Here is a 20,935-nt window from a genome sequence, read left to right as displayed (position 1 = left end):
ACTGCAAGGGTAATAAGACCCTGATGGGAGTTATATACTGGCCCCCAAACAGTAGTCAGGATGTGAGATATAAATTAGAACAGACAATAGAAAAAGCATGTCAAAAAGGCAATGTTATGAAAGTAAGGGGTGGGATTTCAATATCCAGGTAGATTGAAAAATATTAGGTTTGTGCAGGATCCCAAGAGTGGGAATTTGTAGAACGTCTATGAGATGGATATTTAGAGTATCTTGTGGTTGACCCCATGAGGGGAAAGGTGATTCTGGACTGGGACATGTGTAATGAATCAGATTTGAATGGGGATCTTAAGGTAAAGGAACCCTTAGGGGTCAGTGATCATAAAATGATAAAATTTACCCCACAGTTTGAGAGGGAGAAGGTAAGGTCAGATGTATCAGCAGTACAGTTGGGTGAGGAGGATTATAGGGGTATGAGAGAGGAGCTGGCTAAAGTTGTTTGGAAGGGGACGATAGCAGGAATGATGGCAGAACAGGGCAATTCGAAAGGTATAGGTTAGGTACACTCCAAAGATGAGGAGGTATTCTAATGGGAGGATGAGAAAACTGTGAGTGACAAGGAAAGATAGGACAGCATAAAAGCAAAAGAGAAAGCATATAGTGTAATATTGCAAAAATTAGTAAGAAGTTAAAAGATTGGGAAACATTTAAAAAAACAAGAGGGCAACTAAAAAAAATAAGGAGAGAAAAGATGAAATATAATGATAGGCTAGCCAAATCTATCAATAGGATACCAAAACCTTTTTCAGGTATATAACGGGTAAAAGAGAGATGAGAATGGATATCAGACCACTGGAAAATGATGCTCGAGATGTAGTGGCGGGAGGGGAGACAAAGAAATGGAGGACGATGTTAATAAATATTTGGTGCCAGTCGACATTGTGGAAGACACTAGCAGTATGCCAGAAATTCAAGAGTGTCAGGGGGCAGAAGTGAGGGTATTGTTATAGAAGGTGCTTGGGAAGCTGAAAGGTCTGAAGGTATATATCGTAAGTTAACTGGATCAAATGGACCGTACCTTACGATTCAGAAAGCAGTAGTTGATTATGGAGGCATTAGTAATGATCTTTCAAGAAACACTAGATTCTGGAATGGTTGTGGAGGACTGGAAAATTACAAGCATCACCCACTCTTTAAGAAGGGAGGGAGGCAGAAGAAATTAAATTATGACCAGTTAATCTGACTTCAATGATTGGGTGATTGATAGAATCCATTATTAAGGATTTTGGGGTACTTGGAGGCACATGATGAGGTAGACCAAGGGAAAATCAAGCTTGACAAATCTGTTGGAATATTGTGAGCAGTTTTGGGCCCCTTATCTGAGAAAAGATATGCTGGCATTGGAGAGGATACAGAGGAAGTTCACAAAAATTATTCCGGAAATGAAAGTATTAACATACGAGGAACACTTGATGACTCTGGGTCTGTACTCGTTGGAGTTTAGAAAAATGAGGGGGGATCTTATTGAAACCTACTGAATATTAAAAGGCCTAGACAGAGTTGATGTGGAGAGGATATCCCTTTAAAGCAGAAATGAGGAGGAATCTGTGAGGTGAATCTGTGGAATACATTGTGACAGGCAGCTGTGGAGGCTAAGTCACTGAGTATATTTAAGCAGAGTTTGATAGGTTCTTGGTTAGTCTGGGCATAAAAGGTTTCATAGAAAAGGCAGGAGAATGGGTGAATCAGCCGTGATGGAAAGGCAGAGCAGACTCAATGATTGAAGTGGCCTAATTCCGCTCCTATGTCCTCTGGTTTTATAGTGTTAACGTCCTTTCAGAGAGCATAAGAACTGGCAGTCTATTTAGTGGAGTGGGATTCTGAGTACAGTAACAAAGAGTGGCCTCTTAATAAGTATGATCCTTAAAAGGGTAGATGTTGGGATGTTTTGTGAGTGAAAGAACCTCAAACAAGACAACATAATTTATAGAATGGGATGGTCAATTCGTTCTGAGGTATATAGAATTTTTTTTGCAGAGGATGGTTGATCGCTGCTCCAGAGACTAGCTTCTTAGAAGAATTTAATGGATTAGATAAACATTTGAAAGACTTTCAGATTGAGAACATTGGGGATCTGGAACATGGCTTTGAGTAGTTCAGCCATGATCATATTGAATAGTCAGCCAGGCTTGAAAGAACAGAAGGCCTTTGCCTCTTCCTATTGATGATGCAGGATGGAGGGAGGGAGATTGGTTGATTTACTGAACAGACTGGATGCATTACCTTAATTTTTCTATACAATTCTGCACATTCACAAGTGTTTAATTTTCCAGTTACCATTTTTAGCTGCCACATTTAACATAGAAACATAGAAACATAGAAAATAGGTGCAGGAATAATTCTAATTCTAATTCTGTTGTTTAACTTTAACCTTGGCGCTGGTGTTTTGCATCCGTGAGCTCAGTTATAGCCTGGTACGATGCCCAATTATCTGCAGAACACCCCAGAACTGGATGGACACTGACATTATCTTACACTTCTTCTTGTATATATCTATGCCTCCAAAGAAAGCAATTTAAATGCTTTTCAGCTTGTTTTGTGCATATTAAAAAGGTCATTATTTTCTCTCCAACTTCAATATGTAATGGTTATTTGGACCAACAAGAAACATTAATAGAGCCTTTAAATCCATTTATAAGACAACTTAAGCCTTATATATCTTACCATGTAACTTCTTCAAAATGTAAAATACATTAATATTTAAATATTTTATGGGAAGTAGATTTCCATGACGGATAAATACACTCAGTCGCCACTTTATTAGGTACACCTGTACACCTGCTTGTTAATGCAAATACATGATCAGTCAATCATGTGCCAGCTTCTCAATGCATCAAAGCATGCAGACATGGTCAGGAGGCTCAATTGTAGTTCAGAGCAAACATCGGAATGGGGAAGAAATGTGATTTATTTTTATTTATTTTGTGATACAGTGCAGAGTAGGCCCTTCCACCCCTTTGAGCCACTCTGCCCCACAATCCTCGACATCCTTGATTTAATCCTAACCACTTAACCTACCCAGTACATCTTTGGGCTGTGAGGAGAAACAGAGCACCAGGGGAAAACCCCTGCAGTCCAAGGAGAGGATGTACAGAGACTCCTTGCAGGTAATGTTAAACTCCAGACTCCAACATCCGAGCAGAAATAGCATTGCGCTAACCACTACAGTACCATGGCGCTTGTTACGCTAAACGCTACGTTATGGTGATCTGAGTGACTTTGACCGCTTAATGATTATTAATGCCGGATGGGGTGGTTTGAGTATCTCGGACAGTGCTGATCTCCTGGGATTTTCACACACAACATTCCTTACAGTTTACAGAGGATTGTATGAAAAACAAAACCCATCCAGTGAGTGGCAGTTCTATGGGCAAAAGCATCTTGTTAATGACAGAGGTCAGAGGAGAATGGCCAGACTGGATTAAGGTGACAGCAACCCAAATAACCGTGTGTTACAACAGTGGTGTGCAGAAGAGCATCTCTGGATGCACAAAATGTCGAAACTTGAATTGACAGAAGAACACGAGTTACATTCACTGGCCTATTCATTAGGTACAGGAGGTAGCCAGTAAATGGCCACCGAGTGTATCTTAGCATGTAACTTCTCCAAAATGTGAAATACATGGATATTTAAATATCTTTTTTCTGCTAAGTGCACTTTCATGACAGGTATGACAGGTACACCCGAATGAAGAACAAGGATTAGAATCTGAAAAATATTCTGTTCCTTCAGTGAGATTGTGCTAACTGTCTGCACCTGGATATAAACATTGTGAGCTGACACTTGTAACAACACTAGGATCTCCAACAAGTAATGGGACGATACATGGGAGAGGGCTTGGGGCTGCTTCTCAACATTTACTGCTGGAAATAAAGCATCACAAATACACCTGGATTCAAATCATTGCCTTTAGATTTACTCTCCAGAAGCAAGTAGTCAATATGTTAGGTATCGGCACACAGTGGCAGGCTTGCATGGGCATGGACCTTCCCAGCTAATTTGCCTGCCTCAACTTTTCATCTTCTACAAGAGGGGATTAATGTTACACGGGTGCGATTTTTATTTATTGATTCAGCACGAAACAGGACCTTCCAGTCCAATGAGCCCCACCACCTAGCAACCCACCCATTAACCTACAGCTTAATCACAGGACAACTTATGATGACCAGTTAATCTACTAACCAGTATGTGACTGTGGGAGGAAACCAGAGCACCAGGAACAGAATATACAAACTCCTTACGGGTGGCGCCGGAAGTGAACTCCAAACTCCGGAATGCCTCGAGCTGTAATAGTATTGAGCAAACTGCTATGCAGATGTAGGATGACAGTAAATATTTAACACTGGCCCGTTCTCTTCATTATCTCTCTATTTACTTCCCCCCATTCTATTACTTGCCCTCTTCAATGTTTCTATGCTATTTCAGTATCAGTGCATTGGAAACAGGTTTACCAAACACAGAACATGAGGCTATTCTCTTTGGAACAAAGATGTATGAGGTGTGCCATGATAAAGGTCTACACAATCATGGGAGGCATAGATCGAATGGATAGAGACATTTTCCTAAGGTGGAAATAGCTGATACGATTGGGCAAAACCTTAAGCTGATTGGAGGAAAGTGAGTGAGTAAGGGCCTCCGTCGGTCTGAGTTGATCTTGGATATTGCGTCCTAGCTGTCTAGATACACAAGCCTGGGCAATATGATATGGCAAGTTGTTGCTCATGTATCAAGCTGCCCCCTCTCCACGCATCTGATGAACCCAAGGAATGGCAGAGACCAATACAGTTTGATACCAGCAGCATTGCAGGAATAGCCAGTCAGCATTGAACTCAATGTAGACTGCATTAGGGACTCCAACTCTGGATTTTTCCCTCTGGGTTTACTCCAGAAGCCTTTTCCATGAGTGGGTATAGCTGCAAATCTGCGGAGGTCTGAGATCAGAGTTTTCCTACTCCTCGAAGAGCTGCCAACCCCAGCTAACAAGCCCCATCTGCCCGAAGTGATTGGTTTTGAGGTGCCAGTAACCCACCTTTGCCCCTTTTCCTGTCAGTATAAATGGCTCTACCAGGCTGAGGAGCAAAGCCACATGTGAAGGCCGGGAGCTGGACTTGATTGCCAGAGGCTATTTGAGGTGCATGCTGTTGGAGGAAAGTATAGGAGGGATAACAGAGGGATATCTTTTACACAGAGAGTGGTGGGTGTGTGGGACCCACTTCCAGGGATAGAGGTAAAGGCAGATACATTAGGCATATAATGTTCTATGTTCTGTAGAGTATAGAACATTAGAGCGTAGTACAGGCTCTTAGGCCTATGATGTTATGCCAACTTTTAAACCTACTCCAAGATCAATCTAACACTTCCCACCCACATAGTCCTCTGTTTTCTGTCAATAATTTGCCTACCTAATAGTCTCTAAAATGGCCTAATATATCTGAGTGACCACCATTCCTGGCAGTGTATTCCACATACCCACCACTCTCTGTGTAAAAAGAGCTTTCTCTAACATCCCCCCAATATTTCCATCCTGTGATAATGTCCTGAAGAAGGGTCTCAGGCCTGAAACATTGACTGTTTACTCTCTTCCAAAGAAGCTGCCTGACCTTCTGAGTTCCTCCAGCATATTGTGTGTGTTGCTTTATATCTCCAGCATCTGCAGATTGTCTCATGTTTATGTCTCTGGCTGTCCACTCATACTATGCCTCTTATCATCTTGTGCACCTCTATCAGGTCACCTCTCGTCCTCCTTTCCTTCAAAGAGAAAGGTCCTTGCTTCCTCAACCTATCCTCATAAGACATGCTCTCCATTTCAAATGCTAGCAAATCTCTTCTGCAGCCCCTCTAAAGCTTCCACATCCTCCAATAGGAGGTGATCAGAACTGAACACAATATTCCAAGTGTGGTCTAAGCAGAGTTTCTTAGAGCTGCAAAGTTGCCTTATGGCTCTTGAACTCAATCTGCTGACTAATGAATGTCAACACACGATTAGTCAGGGGATTTTGAAGACAGTTATCTGAAGACAACCACTAATGTATCCAGTTCTGTTTTGGTGAGTCATCTGCTCAACCTTGGCACAAGTAAGATTCTTGAAGTAATTGCTCAATCATCTCGTGAGCAAAGTTTGCTGAAAAGTTATAAAGAGAAATTCCTCAACAAGAGGGATTTTAATTATAAGCCTTAATTTTCACCAACAGTGCCTTTGCTCAGTGCCCAAAAGTAGAAGTCTTAGGATCACCATAGATCAGTCACATAAATACTCTCTCTACAACTGCAAGATAAATACTGGGTTATATTGATTGCAAGTCTCCTTTGATTTCTTGCAGTCCTTTTAACATGTGTGAGGCATATCAGGATCTGACTGAACATCTTGCATCTGCATGGGTGAGTGCAAGAAATGCCTGGCCACATCAACTGCATTATAATGTCATCCAAACCTTCTGTGTACAATAGGTACACTGTGGCTGTGGTGTGCACATTCAACACTGCAGTTAGTTCAAGTTCAACTTCAACTTACTTTTATTTAGAGATACAGTACAGAACAGGCCCTGCTTGCCCAAAGAGCTTCACTGCCCAGCAAGCCATCTATTTAACTCTAGCCTAATCACAGGGCAATTTACAATGACCAATTAATCAGCAAACTAGTATATGGGAGATATTCAGATATACCTAATGACTTGGTCTCCATTGCTATCTGTGGCAATGAATTCCATGTAATCCATGTCTGTGTATAGTTTTTCATAATTCCAAACATTCTCTGTACATCAGGTTCAATGTGGCTGTCCTGTGCACCATCCACACTGCAGTTAGTTCAAGTTCAAGTTCAGGTTTATTGTCGCTCACCTGTACACATGTATACAGCTAAGCGAAGCAAGGTTCCTTTAGGACCAAGGTGCAATATATCATATACAGCACATAAAATAATATTAACTTATAAAAGTACATTGAGTAGAAGTACAAATTGACATAAAGTGCATATAGGTATATGGTTAAATATACAACAGTCATAAGTAATGCCGCTGGCGCTGTCATAAGTAATGTGTACTAGATGGCAACAGGGTGTTCAGGAGCCTCACAGCCTAGGGGAAGAAGCTGACTCCCAGTCTAACAGCTCTTGTTTTATTAATCAACTGCTAAACATCTTTGAACTCACCTATCAAGGTCAAATTTAGTTTCATTCAACTGTACACATGTAGGCCAGACAACGTTCTGCCGGACCAAGGTGCACAATATAGCACATATAACTGGTACACATAAAGTCAGAGTGGCACAACAGTGCAGTGGTTGACAGAACAGCTTACAGTGCAGGCGACTTAGGTTCAATCCCTGTCGCTGCCTGAAAGGAGTTTGTCTGTTCTCATCATGTCCATATGGGTTTCCTCCGGGAGCTGCTCTTTCCTCCTGCAGCCCAAAGATGTACCAGTTAATAGATTAATTGATCATTGTAAATTGTCCTGTGATTAGGCTAACATTAAATTGGAGGATTGAAGGGCCAGAAGAGCCTATTTTGTGCTGTGTCTCAATAAATAAATAAATAGAAATATTACCCACAAACAAGTAATAAGGTGCATTTATGACACAAATTAAAAATTAAGCAATATAATGCTACTGACACTTCTGCTTGAGTTGTTGGTGGTGGCATGGAGTTTGGTAGCCTTACAGCCTGAGACAAGAAGCTGTTTCCCATCCTAAATGTCCTTGTTCTAATGTTACGTTACCTCCTGGCTGATGGTGGGAAGTCAAATGATTACTGGATGGATGGGAGGGATCATTGACAATGCTAATAGTCAAATAACGACAACAGACACATGGGAATACCACACATCAGTAGGTTCTCTTGAGAGTTATGCACAAAACCCAGATGAATATGCAACAATGCATTTCATTTTTTGATGGATCTGAAACCTACTCAAAGTCAAAATAAATTTATCATCAAAGTACATATGTCACCATATACTATGAGATTCATTTTCTTGCAGACATTTACAGGAAAATAATGAAATACAGAAGAATTTATGAAAAGCTATGCATTTTCTTGTCTGCAGGATTGCTCGAGCTGTTGGGGAGGGTTTAAACTAATTTGGCAGGCAGATGGAAATGGCAGTAATGGGGGGCTGAGGATGGGGCAGTTGATACACAAGTCAATGCAGTGGAAATGTGAGAAAGGAGAGACTATGAACGGGCAAATTTGCAATCAGTGGAATGAGTTAAAGCGTAACATGGGGGTAAAATTGAATTGGCTGATGAATACACAAATGAAGGTGTTATATTTGAATGCATACAGTATACAGGATAAGGTATATGATCTTGTAGCGTAGTCAAAGATTGGCAGGTATGATGTTGTGGGAACCAATGAATTGTAGCTGAAAGAAGATCACAGTTGGGAGCTTAACAGCCAAGGATAAACATTGTATTGACAGGACAGGCAGGTATGCAGAGGGGGTGGGGTGGCTCTCCTGGTAAAAAATAAAATCAAATCCTTAGAAAGAGGTGACACAGAACTGGAAGATAAAGAATCCTTGTGGGTAAAGTTAAGAATCTTCAAGGGTAAAAAGACCCTGATGGGAATTAGATACTGTTCTCCACTAGAAGCCAGGATGTGGGATACAAATTTCAATGGGGATTTCAATACCCAGGTAGATTGGGGAAAATCAGGTTGATGCTGTATTCCCAAGATAGAGAATCTGTAGAATGCCTCCAAGATGACTTTTTAGAGCAGCTTGTGGTTGAACCCTCGAGGGGAAACAGAATTCTGGATTGGGTATTGTGTAATGAAGCAGTTTAAAGTAAACAGACCCTTAGGAAGCAGTGATCATCAGATGATGGAATTTACCCTGAAGTTTGAGAGAGTGAAGATAAGGTCAAATGTATCAGTATTATTGTGGGGTAAAGGAAATTACAGATGATGACAGAGGAGCTGGCAAAATTGATTGAAAGGGGAAACTAGCAGTGATGAAGGCAGAACAGACATGACCGTTGTGTCTGGGGGTAATTTGGAAGGTGCAAGATAGTGTGACAAGAGTCCTTGATGAGATTGGTTAGGACCCAAATGCTGGAGTATCTGCAGCTAGGCTCGAGACACAGTTTTAAACTGGATTTAGAATCTGAGTACAAAACAAACACTAGACAAAATCAAGAGTAGGTTTATGATTGAGCACCGAATCTCAGTTCAAGTGCTCCTTAAATGCTCAATCCTTAGCATCCAAAACATGATAGCCAATTGGCGGGTCATAAGCCGGGAAGATGTGGAATCTAGATGGGTAGAGTTGCATAACACTAAGGGGCAGAAAACGCTGGTGGGAGTTGTGTACAGGCCACCTAACAGTAGTAGTGAGGTTGGGGATGGTATTAAACAAGAAATTAGAAATGTGTGCAATAAAGGAACAGCAGTTATAATGGGTGACTTCAATCTACATTTAGATTGGGTGAACCAAATTGGTAAGGGTGCTGAGGAAGAGGATTTCTTGGAATGTATGCGGGATGGTTTTTTGAACCAACATGTCGAGGAACCAACTAGCGAGCAGGCTATTCTAGACTGGGTATAGAGCAATGAGGAAGGGTTAATTAGCAATCTTGTCGTGAGAGGCCCCTTGGGTAAGAGTGACCATAATATGGTGGAATTCTTCATTAAGATGGAGAGTGACATAATTAATTCAGAAACAAAGGTTCTGAACTTAAAGAAGCGTAATGAAGGTATGAGACGTGAATTAGCTAAGATAGACTGGCAAATGACACTTAAAGGATTGACGGTGGATATGCAATGGCAAGCATTTAAGGATTGCATGGATGAACTACAACAATTGTTCATCCCAGTTTGGCAAAAGAATAAATCAAGGAAGGTAGTGCACCCGTGGCTGACAAGGGAAATTAGGGATAGTATCAATTCCAAAGAAGAAGCATAGAAATTAGCCAGAAAAAGTGGCTCACCTGAGGACTGGGAGAAATTCAGAGTTCAGCAGAGGAGGACAAAGGGCTTAATTAGGAAGGGGAGAAAATATTATGAGAGAAAACTGGCAGGAAACATAAAAACTGACTGTAAAAGCTTTTTATAGATATGTGAAAAGAAAAAGATTGGTTAAGACAAATGTAGGTCCCCTGCAGACAGAAACAGGTGAATTGATAATGGGGAGCAAGGACATAGCAGACCAATTGAATAATTACTTTGGTTCTGTCTTCACCAAGGAGGACAGAAATAATCTTCCGGAAATAGTAGGGGACAGAGGGTCCAGTGAGATGGAGGAACTGAGGGAAATACACGTTAGTAGGGAAGTGGTGTTAGGTAAATTGCAGGGATTAAAGGCAGATAAATCCCCAGGGCCAGATGGTCTGCATCCCAGAGTGCTTAAGGAAGTAGCCAAGAAATAGTGGATGCATTAGTGATAATTTTTCAAAACTCTTTAGATTCTGGACTAGTTCCTGAGGATTGGAGGGTGGCTAATGTAACCCCACTTTTTAAAAAAGGAGGGAGAGAGAAACCGGGGAATTATAGACCGGTTAGCCTAACATCAGTGGTGGGGAAACTGCTAGAGTCAGTTATCAAAGATGTGATAACAGCACATTTGGAAAGCGGTGAAATCATCGGACAAAGTCAGCATGGATTTGTGAAAGGAAAATCATGTCTGACGAATCTCATAGAATTTTTTGAGGATGTAACTAGTAGAGTGGATAGGGGAGAACCAGTGGATGTGGTATATTTGGATTTTCAAAAGGCTTTTGACGAGGTCCCACACAGGAAATTAGTGTGCAAACTTAAAGCACACAGTATTGGGGGTAAGGTATTGATGTGGATAGAGAATTGGTTGGCAGACAGGAAGCAAAGAGTGGGAATAAACGGGACCTTTTCAGAATGGCAGGCAGTGACTAGTGGGGTACCGCAAGGCTCAGTGCTGGGACCCCAGTTGTTTACAATATATATTAATGACTTAGATGAGGGAATTAAATGCAGCATCTCCAAGTTTGCGGATGACACGAAGCTGGGCGGCAGTGTTAGCTGTGAGGAGGATGCTAAGAGGATGCACGGTAACTTGGATAGGTTAGGTGAGTGGGCAAATTCATGGCAGATGCAATTTAATGTGGATAAATGTGAAGTTATCCACTTTGGTGGCAAAAACAGGAAAACAGATTATTATCTGAATGGTGGCCGATTAGGAAAAGGCGAGGTGCAACGAGACCTGGGTGTCATTATACACCAGTCATTGAAAGTGGGCATGCAGGTACAGCAGGCAGTGAAAAAGGCGAATGTTATGCTGGCATTTATAGCAAGAGGATTCAAGTACAGGAGCAGGGAGGTACTACTGCAGTTGTACAAGGCCTTGGTGAGACCACACCTGTAGTATTATGTGCAGTTTTGGTCCTCTAATCTGAGGAAAGACATCCTTACCATAGAGGGAGTACAAAGAAGGTTCACCAGATTGATTCCTGGGATGGCAGGACTTTCATATGGTGAAAGACTGGATGAACTGGGCTTATACTCGTTGGAATTTAGAAGATTGAGGAGGGAATCTGATTGAAACGTGTAAAATCCTAAAGAGATTGGACAGGCTAGATGCAGGAAGATTGTTCCCGATGTTGAGGAAGTCCAGAACGAGGGGTCACAGTTTGAGGATAAAGGGGAAGCCTTTTAGGACCAAGATGAGGAAAAACTTCTTCACACAGAGAGTGGTGAATCTGTGGAATTCTCTGCCACAGGAAACAGTTGAGGCCAGTTCATTGGCTATATTTAAGAGGGAGTTAGATATGGCCCTTGTGGCTAAAGGGATCAGGGGGTATGGAGGGAAGGCAGGTACAGGGTTCTGAGTTGGATGATCAGCCATGATCATACTGAATGGCAGTGCAGGCTCGAAGGGCTGAATGCCCTACTCCTGCATCTATTTTCTATGTTTCTATGTTTCTATGTCTGCCCTGAGTCTTTAACGGGCCTGCGTCAGCTATCCATACTCTGGGCAGTTAGAGCATCTAAACCTCAGAAGCTGCCATGGATGTGTATGTGTTGTAACAGATAGATATATCCTAGGATGGAAATGGTTAATACCAGGGGGATTAATATTAAGGTGATTGGAGGAAATTGTAAGGGGATGTTAAGGGTAAGAGGTAAATTTTTATTACAGAGAGATTAGTGGGTATGTGGAACACCCTGCCAGGGTTACTGATAGTGGCAGGTACATTAAGGACTTTAAACTCATAGATAATTCATCATTATAATCATCATCATGTGCCATGTCATTTGACGTGGGCAGACATGGTCTTTAATCATGAATGTTCTTGGCAAATGTTTCCACAGAAGTGCTTTGCCATTGCCTTCATCTGGGCAGCGTCATTATAAGATGTGTGACCCCAGCCATTATCAATACTCTTCAGACATTGTCTGCCTGGTGTCAGTGGTCGCATAATCAGGACTTGTGCTATGCACCAGCTACTCATACGACCATCCACCACCTGCTCTTATGGCTCCATGTGACCCTGATCGAGGTGTTGCATCGTGCCCATGAGTGACCTGCAGGATAGTAGAGGGCAGGAGCTCCTTACACCTTCTCTGGTAGAGCTGTAATTCCACCCTGACATCCGACTTAGGTAGGCATATAGATGATTGAAAATGAAGGGATGTGTGTGTGTGTGTGTGTGTGTGTGTGTGTGTGTGTGTGGCGGGGGGGTGAAGGTTGGATTGATCTTTGGAAGATTATTTTCCTCATTTCACTGTAGTATAGAGGCATTACATTTTTAATTTCATATCTGAAACTTTTCTGGAATCCAAGTAATTTGGAATATGAAGACTAATTATCCATTATTATTATTATTATTATTATTATTAATATAATAAGAATAAGAAGAATAAGAATAACTTTATTGATCCTGAGTGGGAAATTATTACTCAGCAGCAATACATTTGTCCATCCGAAGCCATGTCTTTTCAGGTCCTGGGCAGTGATTCATCCTCAATTTCGTTTGTAATGCAGCATTGTTAGTCCCCTCTGCACCTTGTGGCGCATGGGGTGGCAATCTTACATTTATCTGTTTTTTTATGAGGCCAAATTGCTAGCTTAACGCTCAACCCTGCACAGGTGGAAAGTGTAAAAGAAGCCAGCCGTATTTGAACCGGGGACCACTCATGTCAAAGTCTAGTGTGAACGCCACTACACCACACAGGCTGTCTGCATCATACCTCTCCTCAAATCCTGGTGATTGTTTTAAGTTTCTCCCACTTTTTCCTTCTGCATTTTCTATGACTATTATGTCTTTTTTCTGTCATCTCCGCTGAAGATAGATACAAAATATTTGTTATAAGTCTCTGCCTTTCTTTATTCCCTTTTATTAATTCTCTCATCCCTTCTCAAAGGAACCAAATCCTATCTACGCTTTTGCCTCTTATATTCTTGTCAAAATTCTTATTGTCTGCTCTTATATTTCTTTCTGGTTTACTCTCATAACCTATTTCCTTTACTTTATTACTTTTTTTTAACCATCTTTTGCAGGATTCTAAAATATCCCCTATCTTCTGGCCTATGACTAATCTTCACCACGCTTTATGCCTTTCCTTTCAATTTTATACCATCCGTAACTTCATTAGTTCGCCACAGGTTGATCATCCTTCTTAATTTCTCAGTGGAATATATCTCTGTTTGGAATGATGAAATACCTCTGTAAACGTCAGCCACTGCTTATCAACCATCCCACCCTTTAATCCATTTTCCCATGGCACCAGCCAACACTGCCTTCATACCTTTGCTACTTTATTAAAGTTTAAGACACTAGTTTTAAATCGATGTTTGTCACTGTCAAAATGAATGTGAAATTCATCATATTACAATCACTCGCTCCCCAGAGGAACATTAATTAATCCTGTCTCATTACAGATCTAAATTAGTGTCTTTGATAAAGTAAGTTATCCGGAGTCTCTGTAAGGGTTACAACGTATTCCACTGAAAACTTGCACCAAATAGAATCTATGAACTTGTCCTCAAGGCTACATTAGCCAATTTGATTTGCGCAATTGATATGAAGGTTAAAGTTGCCCACAATAATTGAAGACTCTTCCGTGAAAATCTCCATTATTTTTCCCTTGCCTTCTGTTGATTCTGTTTGCCAGTTTTGCAAACCTTTGATTGAGGTTGCTGCCCTGGCGCTTTATAAAACCATAAATCCACAAGACATAGAAGCCGAATTAAGCCACTTGACCCATTGAGAATCCTCTGCTATTCCATCATATTTAATTTATTTTCCCTCTAAACACCATTATTCTCCCTTCTCCACATAACTGTTGATATCCTCACTAATCAAGAAACTATCAACCTCCTTTTTAAATATACCCAATCACTTGGCCTTCCACCCGTCTGTGGCAATGAATTCCACAGATTCATCACCCTCTGGCAAACAAAATTCCTCCTCAATTCTGTTGTAAAGGGACATCTTTATCCTTTGAGTCTGTGTCCTCCGGTGCTGGACTCTCCTGCTATGGGCTTAGGACAATGAAACAATTGTAATAGGTCAGGCAGTCACAGGTTCTTACGAAAGGTTTAAGGAGAGAGGAGAGAGATTTAGCGAAAGGAGCAAACTCTTCTAGAGAGGATGGTGAGGATATTGAACAAGCTGCTGGAGAAGATGGTAGAAGCAGGGCTAATCGCTATATTCAAAATCAAAGTAAATTTATTATCATAGTACATATATGTTATCATACACTACCTTGAGATTCATTTTCTTGTATTTGCAGGAAAAATTATACAGTCCATAAACAAAGACCGACAAACAATCCAATTGGACTGGCTGTTTTAGGGGACTAAGATAACCAAGAACACAAACCGTGTAAATGAAAGATAAATAAATAAATAATGCTGAGAAGATGAGGTTAGAGTCCCTGAAAATGAGTTCATAGGTTGTGGAAGCAGTCCAGAGTTGTGCTGGTGAACCTATCCATACAGGTTCAGGAGCCTGATGATTGTAGGGAAACAACTATTACTGAACTGGATGGTGTGGGACCTAAGGCTTCTATACTTCCTATCCAACGGTATTAGTGAGAAGAGAGTATGGCCTGGATAGTGGGGGTCTTTGACGATGGATGATGCTTTCCTCTGGCTGTCTATGTAAATGCGTTCAATGGCGGGGAGGATTTTTTTCTGTGTTGGACTGAGCTATATCCACCACTTACTGTAGACTTTCCTGTTCTTGTGCATCGGTACTTAAAGTTTTGGAAAGAGATATGGATTGGAAAGGAATGAAAGGGTATGAGCCAAATGCAAGGAAAATGGATTAAAGTAGAACAAGGGTTCCCAACTTGGGTCCACGGACCCCTTGCTTAACCCTACATATTGTTTGGGTCAAATTTGACTCGTTTTGACATTTGACAGCAGTAAAAATACCCTAAATGCCATTTTTTTTAGCTGAAATTTGATGACTTTCCTAAAGTGACCCAAAATGCACAAAAATGAAAATATTTAAAAATGTTATACTTTTGTACAGGTGTTACAAATTTTTGTACATCGAGGCTGTTCCGGGTCAAATTTGACCCGTATCTTTTGAAATGGATTTTAGATCTCTGAAACATTAAATAAGGATTAATGTCAGAGAGGCTATTTATACATTCTAAATAGATCTGTGGTTCAAAATTTGGTCTAGACACTTGTTATGAGGGGATTCTTGGGCTGGGTCAAAATTGACCGGACCATACTGTGAAGATGTAGAATATGAACAGGTTGCCTGGGTTAAAGGTATAGGTCCATGGCATAAAAAAGTTGAGAACAGCGAGTGTAGAGGGGCATCTTAGTCAGCATGTTTGAGTCATAGTCATAGAAAAATACAATAGAGAAAAATGGCCTTTCAGCCTAACTCATAGATCCTTACCAATAGGTCCGTCTAAGATAGTTCCATATGAGATAGGCTGAAGGGCATGTTCCCCTGCTGTAAATTAAAGGCATCCATTAGTCTTGCGAGACCATGGATCTGTGCCTGGGAAGTCTTCTCTTTCCAGGGTGCAGGCCTGGGCAAGGTTGTATGGAAGACCAGCAGTTGCCCATGCTGCAAGTCTCCCCTCTCCACGACACCAATGTTGTCCAAGGGAAGGGCATTAGGACCCATACAGCTTGGCACCAGTGTCGTCGCAGAGAAATGTGTGATTAAGTGCCTTGCTCAAGGACGCAACACCTTCCCTTGGCTGGGGCTCGAATTCACGACCTTCAGGTAGCTAGTCCAATGCCTTAACCACTTGGCCACGTGCCATGCTGTATGGCTCTATAAATCCAATAGCTCATTTTGAAATTTCCTTTAGAACACTTCTTCTCCACTTAATAAAATTCTTAGGATCCTCATCTGTAGAATTTATATTCCCAGGTTGCTGCAATAAAATTGGTAATTTGAATTTGTCCTGCTTCAGTGCAGTACTGTACTGAAATGATCAGCATGGATGGAATGCAGCTGAGAATCACAAAACAAACAAGACAATAACAGTCAAATGATCCACTTCCCCACCCTACACCCAACCAGCCACTCACACATTTAGACAGGCATCCAACCCTAGGACAGGCCATCTCAGGCCCTCAGATTCGCAGATATCAGACTTATAACCTACAGTCACTAGACCGGACTCACGGACATCTGACCTCTGCGCAAGCTGATCGAGGGACGTTGACTTTTGGACCTCTTCCTCCAGGTTCATCAAGCTCTGGACTTCACCTTTGCCCTCCGGACTTTGCTGACCTGTTGGTACTTCGACCCAAGGAATCACAGATTATGCGAATTTGACATTTGGCCCTTCACTGCAAGATTCACCAGGAGCATGCAGAGAATGAACAAATTGGAGATCGAAGAGGATTGCAGGGCCGAAGGATATCAGGGGGAGGGAGGGAGGAAAAAAGCAAGAAAAAAATGGGTCTGCAAAGAGGGCATAGTTACATCTTTCACATAGATTTACAGATATCAGGGCACAGGACTAAAATTTATTTAAAGCGATAGACTCCAATAAACTTCATGACCATAAGACAAAGGAGCAGAACCAGGCCATTTGGCCCATCGAGTCTGCTCCATCATTCCACCCTGGCTGATTTATTATCACTCTCAACCACATTCTCCTACCTTCCCCTGTAACTTTTGACACCCTGTCTAATCAAGAAACTATCAACCTCTGCTTTAAATTTATCTAATCTCTTGGCTTCCACTTTCACCTGTGGCAATGAATTCCATAGAATGAGCGGCCTCTTGTTAAAGAAATTTCTATTCTAAAGGCTGTGTCCTCTGGTCCTTGACACACCCACTATAGGAAATATCTTTGCCACATCCACTCTATCTTGGTTTTTCAATATTTGATAGGTTTCTAGGAGATACCCCCTCTCATTCTTTTAAACTCCAGTGAGTACAGATCCAGAGTCACCAAAGACTCTTCCTAACTTAAACATCAAAAAGGGAATTGAGAGAGGTAGAGAGATTTAGGGAAGGAGCTTGTGGGTTGCTCAAGAGCCCAGAATTAGAAGGAATAAAGAAATATTAGTTTTGTTGGTCACATACATCAAAACATCAAAGCAGACAGCGTAATGTGACATTTGAATCAATGACTCACCTAGAACGAAGATATGCTGTGGGCAGCTCGCAAGTATCATAGAGTCACAGAAAAGTACAGCACAGAAGCAGGCCATTCATCCCATCTAGTTCATGCTGAACCATTTAAATTGCCTAGTCCCATTGACCTGCACTGGGACCATCGTCCACCGTAACCCTGCAATTCATGTACCTATTCAAACTTCCTTTAGTGGTGAATTTGAGCTCACTTACACCACTTGCACTGGCAGCTCGCCATGCTTCTTGTTCCAACCTAGGATATCCACAACCTACTAACACAAACCCATACATCCTTGGAATGTGTGGGGAAACTGGAACATCCAGAGGAAACCCACACAGTCCTGGGTGAATGTAGAAATTCCTCATTGTCAGCAGAGGGAATTGAACCCAGTCACACAAGTGCTAGAAATTGTTGTGCTCACTGCTACACTCCCAGGAAGATCCCCGCGGAACATAAATTTGTATGCTTGAGCCAGTGACACATACAGTATAGTTAGTCTCAGAGTTAGAAAGAGGATTCTCTTCTTGCGAAATATTCGAAAGCCAATACTTCCAAAAGTCAGAAGTGTCTGATTTTTATTGTAACTCATATTATTTCACCCTACATATAGGGTCATAGAAAAGCACAGTATGAAACTGTCAATTCAGCCTATCTAGTCCATGCTGAAATTACTTAAACTGCCAACTCTCATTGACCTGCACCGGGACCACAGCCCTCCATAGTTATTATCATTTTTTTAATTGATCAAGTAGCCATTCTAACACTATCTATAATTTAACCAACGATATGGCATAAGAGATGAACTAGCCAAAGTTGACTGGAAAGGGACACTGGTGGGAAGGACGGCAGAGCAGCAGTGGCTGGAGTTTATGCGAGAAGTGAGGAAGGTGCAAGACAGGTATATTCCAAAAAAAGAAGAAATTTTCGAATGGAAAAAGGATGCAGCCATGGCTGACAAGAGAAGTCAAAGCCAAAGTTAAGGCAAAGGAGAGGGCATACAAGGAAGCAAAAATTAGTGGGAAGACAGAGGATTGGGATGTTTTTAAAAGCTTACAAAAGGAAACTCAGAAGGTCATTAAGTGGGAAAAGATGAACTATGAAAGGAAGCTAGCAAATAATATCAAAGAGGATACTAAAAGCTTTTTCAACTATATAAAGAGTAAAAGACAGGTGAGAGTAGATATAGAACTGATAGAAAATGATCCTGGAGAAATTGTAATGGGAGATAAGGAGGTGGCAGAGGAACTGAGCGAGTATTTTGCATCAGTCTTCACTGAGGAAGACATCAGCAGTAAACTGGACACTCAAGGGTTGCAGGGAAGAGAAGTGTGCGCAGTCACAATTACAACAGAGAAAGTACTCAGGAAGCTGAATAGTCTAAAGGTAGATAAATCTCCGGGACCTGATGGAATGCACCCTCGTGTTCTGAAGGAAGTAGCTGTGGAGATTGTGGAGGCATTAGTGATGATCTTTCAAAAGTCGATAGATTCTGGCATGGTTCCGGAGGACTGGAAGATTGCAAATGTCACTCCTTATTTAAGAAGGGGGCAAGGAAGCAAAAAGGAAATTATAGACCTGTTAGCTTGACATCGGTGGTTGGGAAGTTGTTGGAGTCGATTGTCAAGGATGAGGTTACGGGTTACCTGGAGGCATATGATAGGATAGGCAGAACTCAGCATGGTTTCCTTAAAGGAAAATCCTGCCTGACAAGCTTATTACAATTTTTTGAGGAAATTACAAGTAGGGTAGACAAGGGAGATGCAGTGGATGTTGTATATTTGGATTTTCAGAAGGCCTTCGACAAGGTGCCACACATGAGGCTGCTAAACAAGATAAGAGCCCATGGAATTACGGGAAAGTTACATATGTGGATAGGGCATTGGCTGATTGGCAGGAAACAGAGAGTGGGAATAAAGGGATCCTATTCTGGTTGGCTGCCAGTTACCAGTGGTCTTCCACAGAGGTCAATGTTGGGGTTGCTTCTTTTTACATTGTACATCAACAATTTGGATTATGGAACAGATGGCTTTGTGGCTACATTTGCTGATGATACGAAGATAGGTGGAGGGGCCGGTAGTGCTGAGGAAACAGAGAGTCTGCAGAGAGACTTGAATAGATTGGAAGAATGGGCAAAGAAGTGGCAAATGAAATACAATGTTGCAAAGTGTATGGGTATGCACTTTGGCAGAAGAAATAAACAGGCAGACTATTATTTAAATGGGGAGAGAATTCAAAGTTCTGAGATGCAAGGGGACTTGGGAGTCCTCGTGCAGGATACCCTTAAAATTAACCTTCAGGTTGAGTCAGTAGTGAAGAAGGCGAATGCAATGTTGGCATTCATTTCTAGAGGAATCTAGAATTTGGTCTCCTTATTTAAGAAAGGATGTGCTGACGTTGGAGAGGGTACAGAGAAGATACACTAGAATGATTCCGGGAATGAGAGGGTTAACATATGACGAACATTTGTCCACTCTTGAACTGTATTCTTTGGGGTTTAGAAGAATGAGGGGGGACCTCATAGGAACATTTCGAATGTTGAAAGGCATGGACAGAGTGGATGTGACAAAGTTGTTTCCCATGATGGGGGAGTCTAGTATGAGAGGGCATGACTTAAGGATTGAAGGGCACCCATTCAGAACAGAGATGCGAAGAAATTTTTTTAGCCAGAGGGTGGTGAATCTATGCAATTTGTTGCCCCAGGCAGCAGTGGAGGCCAAGTCATTGGGTGTATTTAAGGCAGAAATTGATAAGTATCTGAGTAGCCAGGGCATCAAAGATTATGGTGAGAAGGTGGGGGAGTGGGACTAAATGGGAGAATGGATCAGCTCATGATAAAATGGCAGAGCAGACTCAACAGGCTGAATGGCCAACTTCTGCTCCTTTGTCTTATGGTCTTATGATATAAAAATTGTAACCAGTCATTGGTAAATACCACACGTACTTTTAATATTCTTATTCTTATTATTATTGTTAAAATCTTGAAAATTGTTTTATAGTGTATAGGAGATATTGTTGTAAAGTTGAACTTCCATAAGCTAAATTATCCATAACCCAAGCAGCCCCTGAACTGGCATTCAAAATCAATCATTCACTGGGGAAGGTAGTGTTAAAGTTAATATAAAAACAAGTAATTTTCCTGAAAAGGCAAATGCTTTGCCCACGCAATTTGAGATTAAAATGAGAGGTTTTCACTGGTTTGCAAACAGATGCATGTGAAACAAATCACTCAAACTGCCCTAGGAGTTTTATATTTTCATGGTACATCTGTGGTAACAGATGTGCTATAATTACAAGTTGGGAGCGGGTCAAAATGGCAGGAGGATTCCAACTGAATGGTCATTAAAGCAAGGAAATGAGGTAAAATGATTATTCAAAATCAATTT

The sequence above is a fragment of the Mobula birostris genome, chromosome 7 (assembly GCF_030028105.1).
Source record: "Mobula birostris isolate sMobBir1 chromosome 7, sMobBir1.hap1, whole genome shotgun sequence".
In the NCBI taxonomy this organism is placed as follows: domain Eukaryota; kingdom Metazoa; phylum Chordata; class Chondrichthyes; order Myliobatiformes; family Myliobatidae; genus Mobula; species Mobula birostris.
This window is presented reverse-complemented; position numbering follows the sequence as displayed.